Here is a 13,905-nt window from a genome sequence, read left to right on the forward strand (position 1 = left end):
CAAAAAACTGTTATACGACCTTTTATTGAAACAATACATGTACTAAAACAAGTTTATAAAAGCAAAAAGTGGGCTGCCCACAGGAGGGCTGTGAAATAAAGTATTCTACCATAACAATATTATTGTAACCCCAGGAGGGAAAACAAAGGTGTTAGATATTGATGCTGAAACTATGAGACTGTGACTCTGATAAGGATTCTCGTTGGTTAGCTTTTGTTGTGAATGAAAGACAAACTACTGAGTGATTGTGACAAATGGATGTCTCATTATTTCTGATTATAGCAGATTACAAGGCAGAATGCATCTTCATTTTCCCATTTACATTTTTCATGTGCACAAATGTATGACAGGCATTGATTAATCCACCAAGGGAAGTGGTGGCCTATTGGTTAGAGCAGCTCACTTGCTTTCTGAGAAGACTTTACGTACCCAGTCCAAACCCCACAAGATGATGCTATGAGTCCCTTAGCCCCAGATTGCTTGCTGGGCATTTTAAAAGCTGTCCACTGCCCCCTAACAGATGGGTTAAATGCGGAGGACAAATTTAGTTTGAATGTACAATTGCAATGACAAATACAAATTAATTATTCCTCATCAAAGTGTCAAGTTGTTGTGTTTATGGTTGTTTGAGCCGATATTTTAAGTTCTACTGGATACAATCGACTGTTTCAGAGACACCGAAGGTGGCTTTGTCTTCAGGCTATCAAGCAAGTGGATTGGACCAAGGAGACTATCAAAAATGCACGCATATGTGGTGCCCATTTCATATCAGGTAAGGTTATGTGTCTAAACTTTGATTTCATGAGGAATCTTGACTTTCATAGCAACGCCCCCATTTTAGACATGATTAATCTACCCTTAGTAAATGGATATGTACCGCAGGCTTTTAACGTACCTGTTATTAAACCTTTCCCTAAAAAACCTTCTCTTGATCAAGATGACTTAATAAAGTACAGACCTATATCTAATCTTTTCCTATATAAAATTATTTTACAGTAGTTGCTAATCAAGTATGTGAACATTTACAAAGTAATGGCCTATTTGAAGAGTTTCAGTCAGGCTGCAGAGCTCATCATAGCACTGAAACAGCTCTGGTGAAGGTCACTAATGATATTCTCATGGCCTCCAGCAGAACCAGAACCAGGCTCAGTGTGAACGTTCATCTGCCTCAACCCACTGGGGGTTAGAGAAGACAGAGCAGAGACACAGAAAGCAAAGAAGCTCACATTGACCCAGAAGTACTTTCTATGTTAGATGGTAATAGTGGATGATGTGCCTCCCCTGGATGATGTCACAGCTAACAGAACCCCAGACCAGGTGTACCTTCTATGAAGAGAAAAATGACAGAGAACTAAAAGTGAAAATAACAAGAACTAATATAGCACTTGTTAGCAAAACAGACCTACAATTTAATACAGGTAAATTTGAACATACAGCATTTGCTAATGGCTGATAAACAAACTGCTTTATTAAGCGTCTCTGGACTGACACAGTCCTGAATTCGTGCCTTTGTGTTTTGGTACACTAAACAAATCCAGAGACCTGAAGCAAATTTAATGTGTGTAGATAATTAGCCTTGGTCTATCTTTATTGCTTTTTAATTAGTTTTCCTCCCTTCCATTGCCATGATATTTAATATGCTTTGGTATCAGCTTTGAAATACTGCTCTGTTGAAAAGGTAGTTGCAGTGTAAATGTTTAGTATCTATCTATACTGTCATTTATTTTAAATTTAGTTACTATGTGAAAAGAAGGAGAGATGACGGTAAACAAGCCTCCAGATCAACCTGTTTTTTGTGACACTCCAGAACAACAACAATCCAGCAAAAATTGTCCTAGTACAAATGTGTTCTGTACTATATCCCGTGTTTGTGAAATTTCAGGAAAAGTTATTCAATTCTAAACAATATTGTGGGTCTGGAAATAGTTAGAAAATGACATGTTTTGTAAAATAAAAAAGCAAAAGCTGTATAGTGTTTGTGCCTTTTGGTTTCACTCTTGTTGTAGGACTAACATACTAAACATTAACTAATCCCTAGAGTGATTGGATCTTTAAATACGTAATATAGTGTGGTTTTGGTGTGTGTGTGTGTGTGTGTGTGTGTGTGTGTGTGTGTGTTGTATTGTTACGTCTCTGTGTTTTATTACTTGCTGTTTAATTATTTGCCCTTTGGGGTTAATAAGAATTACTGCCCATGAACTACTTGTGTTGTCCCCCTGATCACCTGTACTGTTGTCAGTGTCCCTGCTAGCATGCATTTTGACAAGCAAGTATTTATTCATTTATTTTTAACAATTTCGAACATTATGTCAGATAGAGTGTGTCTAAAACACTAAGATGTTCTCCTACATTCTGGTCACATTTTGCAATATTCAACTCTGCATGTTTTCTGTCTCACAACCCCCTGTACAGCTGAGGACTGGTCACATGGCCAGTCAGCGGCAAAACAACAGACCACATACGGCACAGGTACCAGTTGTAACAGCAGACACATTATTTTGATACTGCATGCTTTTTTGGTGCATATGATAAAGGTTGCCTTTTCTATATTTAAGTTAAAGAGATTTCCCAGTCAGAAGAAGTGGATATGACGATCTCAACATGAAGCACTGTCACCTTCAGGATCAATGTGTTAATTTGCATCAGGGGTTTGACATACTGCAGCCTATAAATGTAGGTGAAAGAGTGCAAAAATATATTTTTTCAATATACAAGCAGAAGTCAGTAATAACAAACAAAAGAAATTGTAAGGAAACTGTTTCTTATTTGTTATTTTTTTCAAACTGTATAAATTTGGGCTAAATATTGGAGATTAATACATATTTACCAAGTGTTAAAATATTCCTAAAAATGTTTTTTTAAACAATCAACATCTAAATTTTGTAGAGAACTATTACATGGACAAATACATTTAACAATCTAAAACAGCCAGATATGTCCATAGCAGAACAGTGATGCAAAAGATAACACTTATTGCCTCATCACATTACACTCCCATGGCTTATTTAATGTCTTAACGTTTTTTATATTATGCTGTTGTGGACTTTTTCATTTACTTGCTGCTAAAACACCTGGATTTCCCCAGTGTGGGACAGTAAATGATTATTCTGTTATATTCTATTTGACACGCATTTTCTGACATAGCCCACAGAACCATGTTGCTGCCTTCTGTTTGATTTTTGAACAGCTGTAGTGGAAGCGGTTGTTGCATTTGACAGAGCTGATCCTTTTTGGAAACAAATCTGGCCTTTCACAATACATAATTCTTAAACAATTGCCTTTTGCCCCCTGGCTTTGGCTGGAGAGGATTTCAGATGTTAGGACACAGATGGTTTACATTGTTTACATTTCAACTGCCTACTGTTCACTGCTGCACTTTATCCGGAAGCAAATTGAAATTTATCCTGTAAGTGACTGCGATTGATCACTGCACTTTATCCTGTACTGTAATTCACTGCAAGGTATCCTGTAGAGTCACTGCAATATTTCTGAGCTGTGTGAAAACGAAATTTCGTTCTGTATGCACTCTGTGTATACAAAATGACAATAAAGAAAGTCTAAGTCTAAGTCTAAGTCTAAGATCTCTGGGTCAGTGTCATGGCATCTTACCTCCCGTACATGCCTGAAATACTTCTGGCTTCACTCTTGTGTGCACCGAATACATTTTTTCACTAAATCTGTGTAAGTATCAGGCCACTGAATATTTGCTTACTTGCCAAAGTTATGATCTCATTCAGTAACTGGACACTATCTGGAAGCTGATTGCCATTTGTTAAGGTCAGCTTTATAAAGTAAGCTTTGCAGCATTTTGAAGATAATGTTCTAACGGAGCATGACAAGCCTCTGCTAGCCACTGTTCTCCACAACGCAGCGGAGTAATTAGATCTATGTGGTCCCAGACAGGTGTAATTATGTTAATAAATGCTCTAATAATGTCTGAACCAAAAATGTACAACCCTTAATTTGTTTCTAAACATGCTGTATACCTGATTCAGTTAGCACAGCTACAGTCTTCTTTCTACTGAAATTTTCACATTGTTAAGCTAATGTTACCTCTCTGTTACTTTCTGTTTTCATTTGACTCATTGATGTTTTAACTTCCATAATATTTCAGTGTAGTACCATCATAAGTCTAAAAGTTATGAACAGGAAAACCATGTCTGGTGTCTTGTGTCGCACCAGACATAGAATGAACAAGATTTAAACCTGTCAAGCCCGTCCATACTGGTACTGGCATGAGAACCCACACCCATTTTTAATCATGCCCTAAAAGTAAGTCTGAAACGGTCAAATCCTAAATCCTTCAAAGGTTAAAGCTGTAATTTTTAAATTACTTTCGGTTTTACTGCCCTTTAAACACATTAGCTGCCATTTAATTCTTTATCAAACAGTGCTGACTCAGAAAAATGCATCACTGCACAGACAGGCACGTCATAAGCAGAATCTCCACTCTGCAGGGTCTCTGAAAGTTTTATTTGCCACCAACTGAGTTTTAACAACCTAGCAGGCACCAGTGGATCTATTTCAATAGCTTTTTTCTGGTATGGCGTTAGGAAGCTGTCAAAAAGATTTGTGCAGATTCCAACAACTCGTATTGGTATTTTCTATCTCAGAAAAACACAATACACAAAATTCTGCCATCATATGCGAGTCTAAAAAATGGGCTAGGGTTGTTTTTATGCGAGTATGAATCTGAAGGCTGAGAGTCCAAAGCCTTCTGAATACAACTCTAATTTGACATATCTGTTTAGATTCAGACAACAATGGTGGGTCGAAGGGAGGAAGCAAGCAGTAACTTTGATGCTGCTATTTCATCAGCGTTGTCCAATCTGCCGAATATTAATTCTTTAAAACAACACCACAGAATGATTTTTAAGGCTTTTGTTAGTGGAAACGATGGTTTCGTCCTTCTCCCACCCTTCATCTTCCAAATGGCTCCCTGGTAGTGAAGGAAATGGGACGAATGCAGCACCACACCGTTCGGATCAGAAAGGCTGAAAAATTGGGTGGTATGGGTTGGTTTCGATGTGAGTGGTTGAAGTAGCAGTAAAGATGATGGACAAGTGGTTTATCCAATCATATGCAAGGATTTTTGAGGCCCCTCCTTTGAAATAGATCTCCAATGGAGCGATCCCAGACGGAGCTCTGCGGAACTAAATCCATCTGGCGAGAGCCCAGTTAAGTCTTCACTGCTGTGGACACAAATCCAAGTTTGTGGGTGATAGAGAGTACCATCCTGCTGCACCGACTTTCTGACTCGTAATGCCGACTTTAGGTTCCATTCCAGAAAAATGTTCCGATCTGGAGGTTGAGAATCCCGACTGCCGAGGACAAATGGAACACATTAACATGATCCCACCATCATTGCTTCTTCGAACCCCACCCATATTTGTCACTCTGACCAATCATGTCTCACACAAACTCCTCCAACACCACAAAAAGCTCGACTTCCTCCTCAGTGATGTAATTTCAACACTTTTCTACTCACAGCCACAAATTTGGATTTGTGTCCACAGCAGTGAAGACTTGTAGTCATAGAAATTAGAGGTGACTTTGGACTCACAGCTTCCAAAGTCATACAAATTTAAATCTAACCCATAATATACTTCAGACTCACATATATGATAGCAGAACTTTGTACTCAAATTTTTGTAAAAAGAAATTGACATGTAAATATTAATTGTTAAAATCATACACATCTTTTTGACAGCTTCCTTATTCCATATTCTGGGTGCCCATCACAGAGGCAGATTCCCCTGACTGGCCTGGCACTAGTGTGGACAAGGAGTATGAATGTATGGTCACGTCCCCCATACCAACAACAAGTACCAACAAGGTGTTGATAGGGTCCACCAATTGACAAGACATAGAGATGATGAACTGCTATACAATCCATTGATCATGGAGTAAAGAAGCCGAAGAAGAGCATTGCATAGAGGCCTCGAGCTTTAACAGAAAACTGTCACATTTGCCCTTTCAACGTGTTCACTTACACCGCTGAGGTGGAGTGATGGCTTACACAGGGGAGCTAGGACCTCTGAAAGAAGCTGGAACACAGTTTTATGTACAGTATTATGCAGTTTTACCTTCTCCACATCGAGAGGTGTTGGCTGAGGTGGTTCTGAATGCCCACCGCATGCTCCCTCAGGAGGCATTCCAGGCACGTCCCACTGGGATCAGGCCAAGGGGTGGCCCAGGACACGCTGGAGAGACCATGTCTCTCCGCTGGCCTAGGAATGTCTCGGGCTTTGGTGTCTGGGTGTCTCTCCTAAGTCTGCTGCCCTGCAACCCAGCCCTAGATAAGCGGGAGACAACCTGAGTTTTAGCAGAAATACTGAGATCCAGCAGCAGCTGGTGATCATACACAAATAGAGCCTTGATGCAAAATGTTGGCAAAGACAGACAGTCAGCTGCACACACTGGCATCATATGGTCATGAATGTCAATGCTAATATGGTAAAAGAGAAAAACAATCACTTTTGTTCTCTCGGGATCCCTCCTTTCAAACCTCTAATCCTTTTTAAGACTTGGATAAATTACTCCATTGTTAAACTGAGTTAGAATATCCATAAACGACTGACACTTAGCCTGACAGCTTAAAACCTATGCATGCACGTAAATCTGGCTTGTGTAAATGTGCTACACTGTCTGTACTTTAGATAGTCCACACGCCACCAAGACATAAATCATTTCTACTAATGCTGACCGAGCTTTTAGTCACATATCCATAGGCAGAGTGTAAACCTTTAGCATGATTTACACCTTCATAATGTGTACACTGGTCTATGTCCTTGAACATTCATGTAAGTTCACTATAAGTGCTTATAATGCTTCAAACTGTTGTCACAACAACAGACGTTTATTTGCTCTGAATCAAATTATGAGAAGTTCACTTAGTTCAAACATTTATTAAAGCACACTAACCTTTAAATGACTTGCTCCATGTTCCAGCTGCAGCAGCTTGTAAGAAGGCTATTTCATATTTCTGTACATAATGGGTGGAGTCCTGCACATTAGGGCTAGATGCCTGTGTTTAAAATGCAGTTTCATCTTTAAACTTTGCAAAGCCTTCAATGTGAATAACATCCCCAACTAACAGATAATGGTGCAAAAATATGATCTTTAAATGTTTTGTGTTTCCACATTTTTACAAAATGTTTTGCCATTTCTTTACATTGCTTTCTCTATCACACAGGGGAAATACGTTAAGTCTAAACTACAACAGCAAACAATATGGGTAATATCACATCTACAATAAATTAATATATAAAAACAGATAGTTTAATGCTATCTTGCATTCATAGAGTTACCAAGCAAAGTATCTAATCCTTTTATTTTTTTGGAGTCAGCATCTCTTAGGATGTTATATGAACAACAAACACCAAGGCAGTGACAAACAAAGCCCAGTAGAAAATTAATTTCTAGCGGATTTGCAGAAGAAGCACACTCATGGTGACTGTTAGTGTATTTGTAAAACTTAATGACAAAAAGCACCCACTCATAATCCAGCATGGTTGAATAAGGGAACTCTGCAGAAACTAAAGACCTGAACATACCTGAAAGGAACATTGGATCCTTACCCCCACCCCCTAGAACTTTAGAGTATTTTTATAACTAAATTAATAATGTTCACCTGTTTGTAATTTATTGTCAGTATAAATCCAGTTGTTTTGTGGTGGCCTCACAGATTTGTTAGAAAACAATAGTGAACTGAAGTAAAGGGGGTCTGAAGTCTTCAGTTAAATGAAAGAAAAAAAAAACTGAAATAATCATCTTTGCACCAGAAAAAAATAACTGTAAAGATAAAACAGATCCTTGGGCCTCTTGACTTTTTTGCCTAAATTTTCTTTTAGAAAACTTGGGATAACCTTTGATTCAAGCTTTACGTTTGAAAATCCAGTCATATCTCTGGTTTGTTGCTGTTTCTGACAATACATACATTGTCATCTTTGGACCAGAGTCATCAACAAGTAACTGCCTTCATCAATATCTTAACCTGGATGGCATTAACTTGGCCTCTGGTAATAAAGTCAAAAATCTTGGTGTTATTTTTGACCAGCACATGTCATTTAAATCCCATATTAAACAGGTTTCCAGAGTTTCCTTTTTTCACCTCCAGATTATTGCCAAAACTGGAAATATACTGTCCAGGGGTGATGCTGAAAAACTAGTCCATGCATTTGTTACTTCAAGGTTGGACTATTGTAATTCTTTACTATCAGGAAGTCCACAAAATGCAGTTCAAAGTCTTCAGCTGATCCAAAATGCTGCAGCAAGAGTTCTGATGAAAATCAACAAGCGGGATCATATTTCTCCAATTTTAGCTTCCCTTCATTGGCTTCCTGTTAAATCAAAAATATAATTTAAAATTCTCCTTCTAACGTATAAAGCCCTTAATAATCAAGCTCCATCATATATCAGAGCTCTGATTACCCCGTATGTTCCTAACAGAGCACTTCGCTCTCAGACTGCAGGTCTGCTGGTGGTTCCTAGAGTCTCTAAAAGTAGGATGGGAGGCAGGTCCTTAAAAGCAGGGTTAGGTTATAAACATTATAAATTAGGGTAGTCTATAAAACGTTAAAGTCAACAGACAATAAACAACAGTCCTTAAAGAAATACACTGATAAATCAAACAAAAAAAACAATATCTCAAAGGTTTTGAAAGGAAAATGACAATGACATACGTCAAAATCTACCTAAACCCACAGGTAGGACTAGGAGAAACTATTCAGAGAAGCTGCCAAGAGGTTTTAATAGTTTGTTGAGTCACTGACTTTGCAGCAAAAGAAGTCTGTAGTGACAGTGGATGGTCAGTTGCATCAAGATGTTAACTTTGAAGCAATTCCTCATACTGGGAATCTGTGTTGGAACAGTAAATAAAGGAACGCTCTTTTAACAGGAAGAATCATCATGCAGAACCTGGCTGAGTGTGAACTGAACCAACTGGGGGTTCGGGTAGTGAGAGGAGACACAAAAATCGCACAACCTGGTTGTCAAGAATAAGTAAAGGGTTATGACCAGCATTAGCCCCTTTAGTGGTTTAATTTAGGAGAAGAAACAAGGGTAATCCTAATTGGCATTGAGCTTTTTGTTATATTTTTGCCAAGAAAAACAATACATAAAGTTTGTCAAAGGAAGAGCTCATTCAATCGCTTTATCAAGGAGAGAGATGGGGTTAAACACTAAAGACCGGGCTTTGAACCTTCTTTAGAAAGAGAACATGAAAGTTTCAGCCAGCCAATTCAAACTGAGAAAGAAAGAAAGTTATGGGCAGAAATTGATCCAGATGATGTAGTTGGAGATTTGTTGGAGAGTATGTCCTCCAGCAGCCTGAGCCATTAACCGTCCAACTGCAGAGATAGCTCAGGATGAATTAAGCCAGTCTAATCATAAACTTTATAAAAAAGACTTAACTTAGTCTTAAAAGTAGCCATGTTGTCCACCCCCTCGACTGAAACCTAGAGCTTGTTCTACAGGAGAGGACCCTGATAACGAATAGATCTGCATCCGGTCTACTTTTGCAAACTCCCTGTTAGGAACACATGGAACCGTCAGAACTCTGATATATGACGGAGCTCCATTACTAAGGGCCGTTTTGTGAGGAGGAGAATTTGAAATTCTCTTCTGGGTTTAACAGAGATTGCTTTAAACTGAATTCTTTAAAGTTTCCGATAGCAAATACGTAAAAATATGCAGCTTTGACAAAACTAATGCATAAACTGGTTTTCAAACACACAATCAACTCTTTCGTTGCAGTTCTATTTGCTAGCTCTATGCTGTTCCTCACACACTTTGCTAGTGTGTTGATATTACTGAAAAGAAGCACAAAATCAGAAGTCTTAGATCTGCAAAGCTTGAGGAGCATACAGTTCTAGCTCCAGTTACATCTGGCAACAAACAAACGTGTTGGATCCGCTGTTATTATTAGCCAATGATCAGCGGACGCTTTGGTGGACTTTTACTGTCTGATCAGACTTTTAGTGGCCATTTACCCCTAGATTTACAGGCCTTGGATGCATTTTAACATAATCTGCTTTATTTACAGCAGTACACTGAAGCTGGGAGCGTTTTTTGGCTTCAACCGTGCAGAGCATGATTCATCTGAGCTGGCCTACCTCAGAGCCTGTGTCAGGACATTTATGTTCCCTGGAAGTCTTAATGTGTGCTCCTGGATTAAAGAGGGAGTATTACTGGCAGCCATCCTGATCTGTTCTTCTGAGCATCGACAATGAGAACCTAGAGAACGTCTCCTTCCCTTACAGCAAAACTGAATCAGCTGAAAATATTGCTTTGTATTGGACAACTGGGAAACCATGATAGATATATTTGCTCAGAGATAAGAGGTTTAAATTGGATTAATTTGGGGCTGAACATTACTTAGGTTGTAGAGACGCTGTCAACTAATCAAAAGCTCTTCTATTCTGTTTCCTGCCTGGAGCATCAGAGGATGACTGAGTAACAAACTGAGACCTGCTGAGAGTCATGTCCTGATTGTGATAACCTTTTGACATTTTTGTGGCACTAGACGTTTTCATTCAGAGTAATAAGACAGAAAAAGAAGGGGGGAAGACTAGCAGCAAAGGTCCGAAGGTCAAGAATAAAACCTCTGACAACTGCGGGGACTAATTGGCTCCATATCCAGTGTGCCAGCTCCATTTATGCAACCGGCGCCGCAGCAAGCACTTTCAACCAGACAAAGAAATTGGGCCTTCATTTTTTTGGACTGTGGGTAATTCAATCTTAACGATAACAACGTGGAGTCCTGCTCACACTTGAAACTGCGAGTAAAGCGAAATACTAATATCTTTTTTTTTTTTTTTTCATTCACAGCAACACATTTGGAACATGGCTCACTCTATTGCAAATCAAAACACCCAAAACAATTATTAGATGTTTCTCTCACTCTACAGAGAGTGAGAGAAAAGCAATTTTAGCTATTTCAAAAATCCAGAATCCATTTTGCTGAAACGTTTAATACATAAGCTGAATAAAAAGATTGAAGATTTTGCTTTCCTCCTCCTTAAAACTGGTGTTTAATTATTTGCCCATCGTTTCTGAGAACTGATTAACGTGTTTGTTGCATAGGGTTGACCAACGTCTAGCACCTGCCTACAGATGGTTGGACTATGTTCCAAAGTTCATTTACCTCCAAAACTGCATTTTTAAACTCGCCTCACAAGTTTTCCTGTTGGACTATGGTTCAGAAACATAGCTTCAGGAAGTTCATCCTGTTGGTGTGTAGCCAAGATGCTGCACACTTACCGGCGTGTTTTGGAGTTTCTTTCCTGTTATAATTTCAACAGCATTTCCTCTTTGGTTTAAGGCAACTTGACATCGTTCATCGTTTTCATGTATCAATCAGAGAAATCACAGGCCTGTCACTATACGATCAAAAACAATGGGATTTGGGGATAGTGTTACAAACTGTGCAGCCCTGCGACCCTAAAAGAACTATCTTGCTTTCATCAGTGAATGAAATGTTTCACAATTTCCCACAGATGTCTCCTCCAAATGTTAAACCACTCACAGATAACATCACATTGTAGCTGACTATTGGCTGAATCTTTGCCATTATAGTTAAAATTGGATCTATACAAATGGTAGTTTTATGCTTTCTTCCACATAGTGGTTTTGGCTTCCATTGTAAAGCAGTTGAGATATTTATTTTGCTGAAGAGCCTTTTATTTCTAGCATATGATTTCTAGCATATATGATTTCCCATCTTTGATCAATTCATTGTTCAAATATACACCATTCTTTAAAACAATTATTTTCCTATTTTTAGAAAATAATTTGTTTAAACAAGCATGCAGAAAATCTCCTGTTTTTATCTCTACATACTAAAGGGAGCCTGTTTGGAATGTGAGCAGCTGGCCTTGCTGATCAGAGCTGAATATTTGGAGGTGAATAAACACTAGATGCTTGCCTTTCCAACATGTTGCTTTGAAAATAAACATCCACCACCTTCTCTTTAGTCTTTATATTCCCAAAATGCCACTGTGAAATGTTTAATTCGTAATGCAAGACAGCACATGCCTGTGTTGAGATGATAGTTTCCAGTTATAAAATAACAAGCGCTAACCTAAATGCATCCAGCGCGGACTGTTCTTTTGGTCTCTTGCCTATTGCTTACAAATTCTGTTGAGAGAGCAAAAAAAAAAAAACAATACAGATCTCAGGGCACAGAGCTATGATCAATGTTCTTGCATGTTAGAAATTGATTATTGTTTGTTTGTCGTTGGTATTGAACTGACCCTTGAATTATAAGGCAATTGTATTCCTACCTTGTTCACCAACACCCCCCATCAGAGGGGGTCCATCTGTTATATGACCAGCCATCCATCAGTGGAGGTTGACAGGCTTTCACGGCTAATGCTAATTCCTCCCAGTGGTTGAGTAGTCAACAGATTTTACTTTGAATAAGCACTTTTATTTCTACCAAGTGCATCTGCAGTCTACGTGACAGAAATGTTCAACAACTTTTATACAACAAATATGCTTTATTGTAAATGTGCTTTAAGATAGTAGTAATTCAAGGTTGTGCACACTTATACATTAAAAGCATTGTATATGACAGGTGTTAAGCTGATTAATTTGTGATATATTACAAAAAAATAAAAAAAAAGTTTCAAAACTATCTATTTTGGTTTGTTAACTTAACAAATGGGCTTTTATCAGCATTGTCAACACTTCATTGCACTATGGGGACCATCATTGCAGTCTGATATCCTGCCTGCATGTCATGTCCCACTGCACAACTCCAACGTTGTTCTCATACATGTTTATTTAAACTCACAGACCAACAATGTCGCCTCACATTGCTGGTGGAACGTTTCCAGAAACTCGTCCTGGACATTAACAGCAAACGTAGATGTTCTGAAGACATGTTTGAACTTGGTGGAATGGTTTTAAAAACAGCTTCAGTGTTTTGAATTCCAGGTAGATTTTCTCTGGTCCACACAGCATCAAAATTACACATACAGACAAACATTCTTACCACGTTGCAGAGAAACCACACCCCTTTATAACAAGCTTCATGTGTAACTTTATCTGAATACTTGACCACTATTCTTTAAATAATTGAAACAGCTGATTTGGTGGTTTCCTGGCACAGACTCAGTTTTTTGGCAGGATGATGCTTCTCCAGATCCTTAACGTTGTTCCATTTTATCCATTCAAAGCCCATTTTGGGTTTATAGTTGTGATAATCATCCATTTGGAACAACACCCAGTAAGCCCTGGTTTTAACCATCTAGGAGTTGAGTTAAAAGGATATTCAATTATTGCCTTTTAGTTATTACATTCACTTTGTGCCATGCACTAGTAACACTGGTTACACAGATACCGCATCATGATGCTGCCACCACCATGCTTGACAGTAGGTAGAGTGGTCTTTGGTGTGGAAGCTTCACTTTTAATCCTCCAAATATACTCCGTTATTGTTGCCAATCAACTTAGTCATTGTCTCGTCTGATCAGAAACCGCACCTTAAAAAAAAAAAAAAAAAAAAAAAACTAAACATTTGGCTTTGCTCTCCTGGCAGCCGCAAATTGTTAAAGGTGTTCATTTTGGAGCAGGTGCTTCTTTCATGGTGGGGACCCTTTATTAGAGAGAGCATTACTGATGTTCCAGCATCTTCTAGTGTATAATAGACTTGAGTCTTTGGGGTTCCTAGGCAATTCTAAACACATTTCCTTCCTCTGAGAATGACTGTTTAGGTCAGATTGGTGATAATTGGATGCAGCTGGGTAATGCAATAGGACAGTGATTGCAAACATGCCTCAAAAATGGTTTTGGAAGGGAAAAGCAGACTGACATTGGGTTTTTGGAACGGTTCGGATTTAAAGCATCTCAAAAATTTAAGGACTGTATTTAAAAAGCATGGTCTGAGCCCGGAAACCAAGC

The sequence above is a fragment of the Fundulus heteroclitus genome, chromosome 1 (assembly GCF_011125445.2).
Source record: "Fundulus heteroclitus isolate FHET01 chromosome 1, MU-UCD_Fhet_4.1, whole genome shotgun sequence".
NCBI lineage: Eukaryota > Metazoa > Chordata > Actinopteri > Cyprinodontiformes > Fundulidae > Fundulus > Fundulus heteroclitus.